Raw genomic sequence first — 10,010 nt, 5'->3', positions numbered from 1 at the left:
GGCTGGGTACTTTCTTCCACCAACTCACCCCAAATCACCCCAAACCCTCCCAAGATGATGGAGCTCTCTGAGGAGCTGATTTTGGGATCACCTCCCACTCTTCCTCACTCCTGAGCTGCAGGGAGCAAGTCCCACCTATGGAGAAACTCCACCATGGTTTTTCCGGGGAAGTTTGGATGCTCCCACTCAGTTATTGGAAGATCCCAAGCCCAGTTAATTAGGAAAGGTCCAAATTAACAAAAACGTCACGCACTTCCCTTAATTCCAACTTCCACGAGCAATAAAGGCATCCCGTAATTTGCATTATTGGGAACACACAGGATTTGGAGGCATGTTTGGATATGAATCTGACATGATAGCTTTAGGAAGTTAATTAGGTAATTGCCAAACATCCTAATTGATTTTTAATTACTGAGTGAGGCTCGCAGCAGAGCCCAGCCTGGCAGAGTCCTCTGTCATTACAGAACAAAAGGAACTTCAGCAGCACTTCAGCATTCCCAGGCTCCCACGTGTCCGGGCTTTCTGCACCTTTTCCTACAAATCCACCAGGATTTGCCCATCCCTTCATTCCTTCCTGGTTTTGGGATCTTCAGTCAAAAGTGGGGAAGCTGAACAACATCCCAGGAGAGGGAGATTTCCTTAAACTCAGGCTCTTGGAAGTGGAGGTTGGAGTTGGATGATCTTTAAGGGCCCTTCCAACCCCAGCCATTCCATAAACACAAATCCAGGACCTAACCCAGCCAATTCCATAAGTCTGACACCAGGATTAATTTACAATTTCCATTTCGATTTAGGCTGTCCCAGCTGTTCTGAGATCCCACATATCCATCCTCTGGAAACCACCTCCATTCCCTGAGCAGAGGAGGAGTTCTGGAGGAGTCCTGGAATCTCCTGGGTTGGTGGAGAGCCTCAGAGCCTGATTTCCACAGTTGGAATTCCAGACTGGTTTGTCTGGGAAGGGACCTTAAACCCCATCCCATTGCACCATGGCCATGGCAGGGACAATTTCCACTGCCCCAGGGTGCCCCAGTGTCCAGCCTGGCCTTGGGCACTGCCAGGGATCCAGGGGCAGCCACAGCTGCTCTGGCAATTCCAGCCCAGCCAGGAATTCCCAATCTCCCATCCATCCCTGCCTTCTGGCACTGGGAGCCATTCCCTGGCTCCTCTCCCTCCATCCCTTGTCCCCAGTCCTTCTCCAGCTCTTCTGGAGCCCCTTTAGGTTCTCTCTCCCTCCCGTACTCACCTCCCCAGACCCACATCTTTCCCAAGCCCTGTCCACGAGGCAACATCCTAGGATATGGGAAAGAAGAGGAACACCCATTGGAAAAGAGAAAAATCCGAACTGTGGGCTCTGCCCCCAGCCCAGGGACAGCAAATCCCCTCCTATCCTTGGTAATTCTCTTTTTTATTCTTAAAATACCAGTTGAAGGGACAGCCAAATGGCTACCTGGGGACTGGAAAACCCTTGGTGTCTTGGTTTGGAAAGCCAGGTGTCTGCTAAGGAAGGCAGGAGCCTCCCCTGAAATGGAAAATGTGAATCCTCCCCTCTCTGAATTGCTATAAATTTTAAATTAAGGGGCTCTCAGGTGGCAAAAGTTATGGGAACAGTTCTTTAATAGGGAAGAAAATCAAAGGATAAAATAAACAATGCAGTACACTAGAACAACACTGCCAGAGTCAGAACCCAACCTGACACCCTGTGGGTCAGGGTGTTGGTGGCAGTCCCATTGGAATTGTGGCTCAGCCCTCCTGCAGTGTCAGGGTGGCTCTGCTGGAGCAGGGATCCTGGAGAAGGGTGCAGTCTCTGCCTCTGGAGATCCAGGGGAAGGAGAGGCAGCTGCTGTTCCTCTGGGGAATCCAGTGGAGAAGCCGTGCTGGTGTTCCAGAATCTCCAGATTATATCCAGGTAGGAATGCTTGGCTGGTGTTCCAGAATCTCCAGATTATATCCAGGCAGGAATGCTTGGCTCCTCCCTCTGGGCTCACATCTGCCAATGGGATGCTGTAGTTCTTATCAGCCATGCAGGGACATTCAATGGCTGTTATCAGCAGATGTCCCCTATGGAGGGAGGAGTGGGTGTGGAAGAGATAAGGAAAACTGTCCACTTGACAGAAGACAGCTGCCATACAGATGGTGATAGAACACATCTTGCTTTGCAATCCAGGACACACGGTCACTCCAGGGATGTTCAGCATCCCTGGATGTGCAGGGGGGAGAATTTCCTGCAGCCCCTCCATCCTGCTCAGCCCAGCTCTGCAGAGCAAGGAGGACAGGGTACACAAGGGGACAGTGGTGACAGGGCCCCACCTGGTACTGGATTCCTGAGTCAAGGCTTTGGGAAAAAACAGGAGCTGCTTCATGAGGCTCCAACACCAATGTTAGTGCAGCTTTCAGGGGAATCCTGCATTGCAGTAAGGGAGAAAAATCATAAAGAAAGGCTTCATAAAATCAGGCCTGCTCTGCTAAAATCAGTGGCCGGCCTTGTCAAGCCAGCCCTTCGCAAGTTCCCATGTGGGAGCAATCCTGGTGTGAGCAGTTTGTTAACATAACAATCTATTCCTGGGGAAAAAAATTAACTTGCACCTGTATAAATTGTTTTTACATCATTAGAAAAATAAAAACTATCTCTCACAAACAACTGTCCCTGCATGTACACACTGAGAGTCTGAGTGACCAACCAATGCAGAATAACAATTTGTTAATAACCAATGAAGTGATTGGCAAGAAAGTTCCTGACCAATGGGAGTCCCACACAAGGTCTGTAAAACTGAATTAAAATGAGTTATGTGAATAAAGAATGGGATTTTTCCACCATGAAGAAAATGGATTCCTGTGTGATTTATTCCCATAATCCTGTTCTTTTCCTTTCTGGAACCCTGTTATTCAACACCTGCCTTTATAAATAGGAACAGGTTCTTTGCAGGGATTTTTGTGTTCTGGCTTTGTTTGCTTTTTTCCAGCTTTTTGTTTCCTTTTTTTTTCAGCTTTTTGTTCTTCCTTTTCCTCCAGGACAGCTTTGGGGAGCTGTAGGAGTGCCAGGAGTGTGTGGGGTAAGCCCCATCACACACCAGGGAGCGGAGCCTCAGGAAATCCTGGCAGCTCTGAGCAGCCACCAGCACCACAGGGAAAACAACACTTTTTCATTTTTCCTTTGAAATTTCATCCTGTTTGTCCATGGGAGCTTCGAGCACTGGTTTCAATGAGAATGGGATTCCAGCTGTGGGGTTTAAAATGCAGCATTTGGAATATTTGCACTCCTGTGCTGTTCAGGTTGTGAGGGATGAGGTGAGAGATGAGAATCTGACTCCGTGTTCTCAGAAGGCCAAATATTATATTATATTATATTATATTATATTATATTATATTATATTATATTATATTATATTATATTATATTATATTATATTATATTATATTATATTATATTATATTATATTATATTATATTATATTATATTATGCTATACTAAAACTATACTAAAGAAAGAGAAAGGATACAGACAGAAGGCTTAACAAGAAAAAAAAAAAAACTTGTGACTCCTCAGAGCCTCGACACAGCTGGCTGTGATTGGCCATTAAATTAAAGCAATTCACATGTTGGATAAACAATCCCCAAACACATTCCAGAGCAGCAAACACAGGAGAAGCAATCAGATAATTATTGTTTTCCTTTTTCTCTGAGGCTTCTCAGCTTCCCATGAGAAAATCCTGGGCAGAAAGGATTTTTCAGAAAATGTGACAGTGACACTGTGCCGGACACAAGGATTTTTACACACTTCAAGCAAGGCTGCTTTTGCTGCCTTTCCTGATGAATGAACTGCACCAGGATTTATGGAGTTGAGGTGTAGAACTCTGGCTGCTTGGCTGAACTGCCTGGAATGAGTTCCCCAGTGGCAGCATCCCTGTCAGGCTGCTGCCAAATGCCAGAAGGTCAGGGATTAATCTGGGATTGCACTGACAGGGCTGATGGGAAAGGGCTCCTTGGGATGCTCCGAGGTGCTTCCATGGAATTCTGAAAGTCCTACAGTACAGAGATGGACTGTGCCCTCTGGGAGAGGTGGGATATCACAGGGAATTTCCTAGCTGGGAGGGATTTTCATTTTTTTTTTTTTAATTAATTAGAAGAAACTTCAACTTTGTGATTTTGTTCCAGGAATAGCCCGTGGATTTCATTCTGCAGCTTTCAGTGGGATTCCTGAGATTGCCAGGAAAGGGAAAGGCTCCCAGTGGCCACCAGTTTGCCATGGATGTCCAGCAGGATCAATGGGAGAGCCCAGTGACCTGCGAGGTCACAGGGAACCCCTTCCTTGTCCCTTCCCCATGGGAAATCCAGGATGTGAGCATGGAGCACAGGAGGCCACAAAGAAACCTTGGAAAACCTGGGATTTGGGCAATGGAGATCCCTGGATGTGCCCAAAGAGGTGAGGAAAAATTGTTCTCCCCATAGACCTGGCAGTGGTGAAACTGAGAATCCAACACTGAGCACAGACCTTGTGCTGTCATTCCCACAAGGATGTTGGAAAATTGCTGTGGGAAAGGATGAAAGGAATTACTCAAGGACTGGGGAAAATGCCCCAGGCTGAGTTTAGAGTGAAAGGAAATGGGATTCCATTGGAAAAGAACATCCAATGGGATTCCATTAGAAAATAACATCCATGGGTAGAAAAAGGGAAGAGATGAGGACTGGCTGCCATCCCAAGGAAGGCAGGACAGGAAAATTAAAATGGGAAACCAGCCTGGATGTGTTGGAAGAGGTGGGAACTGAGCCCAGGCTTCACCAGGAGCCTCCATCCAGGGATAACTCCCAGATACACAGAGCCAGGAGGTCCCACAGACCCCTGAGTGAAGCTCCAAAATCCATGACACCAGGAGGGTGATCAGACACTTTGACTCCTTCCTGAATCCTCCCATGGGAAGAAGTTTTCCTTAGGGAAATGATGCACTGGAGCAGCTGTGATACAAGACAAGGCTGAGCTGAGTTATTCCAGTATGGAATTGCATTTGGATCTTCACCTTCCAGCACATATCCCTGGTAAATTCAGGAATCCAACCCCTCCATGAGGGAGGAAAAACTCTGGGAATTTAAGGATCAGCTCAAGGAACAAGCTGGAAAACCAACAGGGGACAAAACACAGGGAGGTGGATACTGGGAAAATTTCATGGAAAGGGTGGTCCAGTGGTGGAGTGCCCGTCTCTGGAGGGATTTAAAGCCCTGTGGATGTGGCACTTGGGGACATGGTCAGGGTGGCCTTGGCAGTGATGGGAAAGGGTTGTACTCAATCTCAGAGGGCTTTTCCAGCCTAAAGGATTCCATGGTTCCATCTTCTTCCAGAGGACACCAGCATGGAGCAGAAAATCCCTTCTCACATCCCAACCTGCTCCACAGACCTCACAATTCCATCTGGGATTGGGGTCAGTCTAACATTGCCAAGGCTCCTCCAATTGACCCTAAATGGGGCACAAAGCCCTAAAATTCCTGACAGGACCCAGCTATTTCAGCTGGAGGAGGAACACAAAGCAGGAGCCAAGAAGAGCATCATTCCCAGAAAAAACAAAGCTGGAATTCTGATGTGTCAGGCTCAGATTTTGAAGCTGATGATGATGTGGGAAAACAAAAACTTCCTTCTCTTTATTCCATTCAAAGTTTGGTTTCATCAACCTTGGAAAACTCTTCCCAGGCCCCTCTCACAGCCACCCAAATGTCACACCTGAAATTAGACAAATTTTTCATCCTTCTGCTCCTGCAATGCCAAATTTTTGTGATTGTCTGGAATAGCCTTCTCCTCCTCCTCTTTCTAAAACACTCCACGGGAAATATTTCCATTTTGACAATGGAGTTTTGATGGTTGAGCCTCAGGGTTCATTTTTAATTGGAGCAATTTTTTCCATTTGCTAACGATGCCTGCTCGAAATCCATTGTAACATCCATTAATTTGTCAAGGGAAAAATAATGCCCTAATCCATCTCTCTCATTAATTTCCTATTATGTGAGTTGTGCTTCTCTGGAATGGACAAAACTTTACTACAGAAATTGCACTTCACTTCTAGTATTTTATTCTAAAAAATCAATGTAAAGGAAGTAGTTGGATTCCCACACTGTAATTCTCCCTAATTTTGTGGTTTTGACAAGAAAATTATGGGTAAAGCTTTGAAACACAGAATCCTGCACAAAAGTACTTGGATTTCCACACTGGATTTGTCCATAATTTTGTGGTTTTGATGAGAGACCTTTGGGCAAAGCTTTGAAACACAGAATCCCACACAAAATGTGCCCATCCAAGCAACTTGAAGTAAAAATCAGGCTGGGTGAGAGAGAAATTCTTCAGTCAACCCCAATAAATAACTTCCATTGAGGATCAATTTCCTTCTTGCCCCAATATTTCACTGTGGGCTGTTGACTGGGGTTAATAAACCTCCAGGAAATGGGGTTAGACATCATCATGGATTTTAATCTTGCTGAATTCCCAACCTCCTGCAGCAGCTCTGCTTCTAATCCAGGCTGGTTCTCTGGGCAGCACTGAGCAAACCTCTAATTCCTCTTTTTTTAACCATTTTTCCACTTTGCACACAAGGTTTGAGGTTGAGACTCCAGGACTGTTGGCACTGGATCCTAAAATCAGGGAATTATGGAATGGTTTGGGTTGAAGGGAACATAAAACTCATCTTGTTTCAATGGCCAGGGCAAGGGACACCTTCCTCTATCCCAGGTTGCTCCAAGCCCCACCCAGACTGGCCTTGGACTCTTCCAGGGGTGGGAATTCCACAAACTCCCCACAAATAAAAATATCCATTTCTACATGCTGAAAATGAGAAAGGAAGGATTCACATTAAACATTGATCAATCTTTAAAAATTTATTTACAAACAGTTTTTATTTACTGATTCTGTTGGTTAATCATGGAATCCTGGAATGGTTTGGTGGGAAGGGATCTTAAAATTCATCTCATCCCACCACTGCCATGGCAGGGACACCCTCCACTGTCCCAGTCTGTCCTGAGTCAGTCCCCAGCTGGATTTAGGAGCCCCGGAAGGGATTAATGTTGTTGTTTTCCCTTAATTTTTTAAAAGCTTTGAAATTCTTCATTTATTTAGTTTTACCAATTTAATTATTCATTGGGCTGAAGTATAGAGAAGTTGAGGAGAGCTCTAATTTAAATTCAATTTTATGTTATGCAGTTGTATAAAATAGGATGAATTCCAAAGAAAGCCAGTTAGAGAATTGTCAAAGAATCATGGAATGGTTTGGGATTTTAGGGATCATCCAGTGCCACCCTTGCCATGGCAGGGACACCTCCCACTGTCCCAGGGTGTCCCAATGTCCAGCCTGGCCTTGGGCACTGCCAGGGATCCAGGGGCAGCCACAGCTGCTCTGGGAATTCCCAATGCCCAATATCCCATTAAATCTCTCCTCTTTTAGGTTATCCAGCCTGCCCTCACCCTACATCCTCACTCAGTATCCTGAAATATCTGGGCATAAAAAAAATCCACTGAAGGATTTTCCAGCAAAGGCTCTGATTGTCACCATCCTCCCTCAGCCACATCTGAGGTTATTCCCCACACTGAGCATTAAACCCAGGAATGATCAGCAAGCAAACACCTCCCCCTGTGGAGCATCCCGATCCTTCCTCCTGGGGTGGGGAACAGAGACATTAAAAGCCTGAGAAGGTTTCTAAAGCTCCTTCCAGCCCCTCGGTGCTCCTTCCCATCTATTTGTTCCAGGGGCCTCGAGGCCACAGAATTCTCACAGTAACTCAAGGAAGCAAATGTTGATTTATTTGAAATATCTCCCGTGGCTCCCTCCCCTCCAGCAAAGGCTCCGCGTTATTTATTCTGGGAAGTAAAACAAAGTTATCCAAAGGTAAAACCAGGGAACTTACGCTCTTTTCTTATCCATTGCTCTGTTTTCCCTGGTGCTCCACAGCTCCTGAACTTTCTGCCTGTTCAGAGCACGTTTACTCTCCCAGGCTCCACAATGGAGCTCTTCTGTCCCATTCCTTGTGGGAATTGTTGCTCAGCCAGTGCTTTTCCCTGCTGCAAACATTCCCTGGACAAGGGACACCCAAAACTGCAGGAATATACAATTCTTTTAGAATTTTCCAAAATACAGGAATACACAATTCTGTTAGAATTTTCACAGTGGAAATGAAATGTATGGAATCGTTAAGCTTGAAAAGCCCTCAAGTCCAGCCCCCAACCCATGTCCCCACATCCATGTGGTTTTTGAACACTTCCAGGGATTTTACTCCACCACTTCTATGGAATATCTGTTCCACAGCCTGAGAAACCTTTCCAGGGAGAAATTTTCCCTAATATCCAACCTAAACTTCCCCTGGTGCAGCTTGGGGCTGTTTGCCGTAATCCATGTGCTTCAGAAGGATCGATTTCCTGAAATTTCAAAAATAATCCGTCGCTATTCATGACATCCAAAGGGTTTTATGGTGGAGTGCCTGTATTTCTCCATAATTTTGTGGTTAAGGTGAGAGACTTTTGGGGAAAGCTTTGAAACACAGAATCCCACACAAAATGTGCCCATCCAAGCAACTTGAAGTAAAAATCGGGGTGGATGAGAAAGAAATTCTTCAGTCAACCTGACAAATAATTTCCATTGAGGGCCCATTTCCTTCTTATCCCAATATTGAACTGTGGGCTGTTCAGTGGGGTTAATAAACTGTGGGGTTAATAAACCTCCAGGAAATGGGGTTAGACATCAACATGACTTTTAATCTTTAATCTTTTAACCTTGCTGAATTCCCAACCTTCTCCATCCCAATGGAAGGAGAAGCAGAGAGGGAAGAGGAGAGCAAAACCAAGCTCAGTAATCACCAGGAGGGGAGCACAGAGGGAAATTTCACCATCCAACAGAACTGGAATGTGGGACCACGAGGAGTTTTATCCCATGGAGGTGAAAAAAAACAGGATAATGCTTCCTGTGGGAGAAACAGCCTGGAGAGGGATGTGGGAGCCATGGGGTGGTTCTGGCTCCTCTGGTGCCACCTCCCTGCTCAGGCAGGGTCATCCTAGAGCACATGGCACAAGAATGCAGCCAGGTGCCTCTGGAATATCTTCCTCCCTCTGGATGTATCTGTATTTTGCTCCAAGATACATGAAATAACTCAGCACATAAAAATAACAACAATTGTGTTGAAACGAGCTCCGACAAGGACATAAATTCATTTATGACCCTCAAACAGCTTTTTCCTTCCAAGAGGATATTTAACCTGCCATGCTTGGAACTCACACTTTGGAAAGGGGAGATCTGCAAATGATGAAATCATTTCAGTTGGGAGAGGTTCTGGGGGTAAAACTGCTCAAAGAGACAGCCAGAAACATCTTCACCTTATTATCTTATTGTTTTATGTTTCATATTTTGTATTTTACATTTGATATTTTGTGTTCTTGATTTGTGGTGGAAAACTGATCCCGATTCCACTAAAAACCTGCAAAGCTTCCAAAGCAAAGATGGAGAAACCAAGGAAAACAAAATATTTGATCCCCATCCTTAACTCCAAGGCACCCATCCCTCTGCTGGGCTTTGGGCAGGGAATTCAGAAATGGATCCCTTTTCCCTAATTCTTCTCCCTGGATTTTGGCAGCTCTTACAAGGCTCAGAAGCAGAACGGGACAAGCTGTTGGAACCACAAGGATTTTTTTCCCTACTGCTTTTTTACAGGATTTTCCTATTAGTTTTTGTAACCCCCCTCAAATTCCGTGGCACTGCAGGTATTGGACAGCCTGACCTTTCCAGCTACTCATTATTAAGAGAGAGCCAGAAGCATCTTCATCTTAATATTATATATTTTATATTTTATATTTTTGATCCCTGGTCCAAACTCATCCTGATTTCACCAAAAATCTGCAAAGCTTCCAAAGCAAAGCTGGAGGAACCAAGGAAATGAAATGTTTTGATCCCCATCCTTGACTCCAAGGCACACTTGAAAGCAGAACAAGCTTGGAACCACAAGGATTTTTTCTCTACTGCATTTTTCCAGGATTTTCCTATTAATCTTTGTAAC

This window comes from Melospiza melodia, chromosome 6 (genome assembly GCF_035770615.1).
Source record: "Melospiza melodia melodia isolate bMelMel2 chromosome 6, bMelMel2.pri, whole genome shotgun sequence".
NCBI classification, from domain to species: Eukaryota; Metazoa; Chordata; class Aves; order Passeriformes; family Passerellidae; genus Melospiza; species Melospiza melodia.
The sequence above is the reverse complement of the archived record's forward strand: the minus strand, read 5'-3'. Positions refer to the sequence as shown.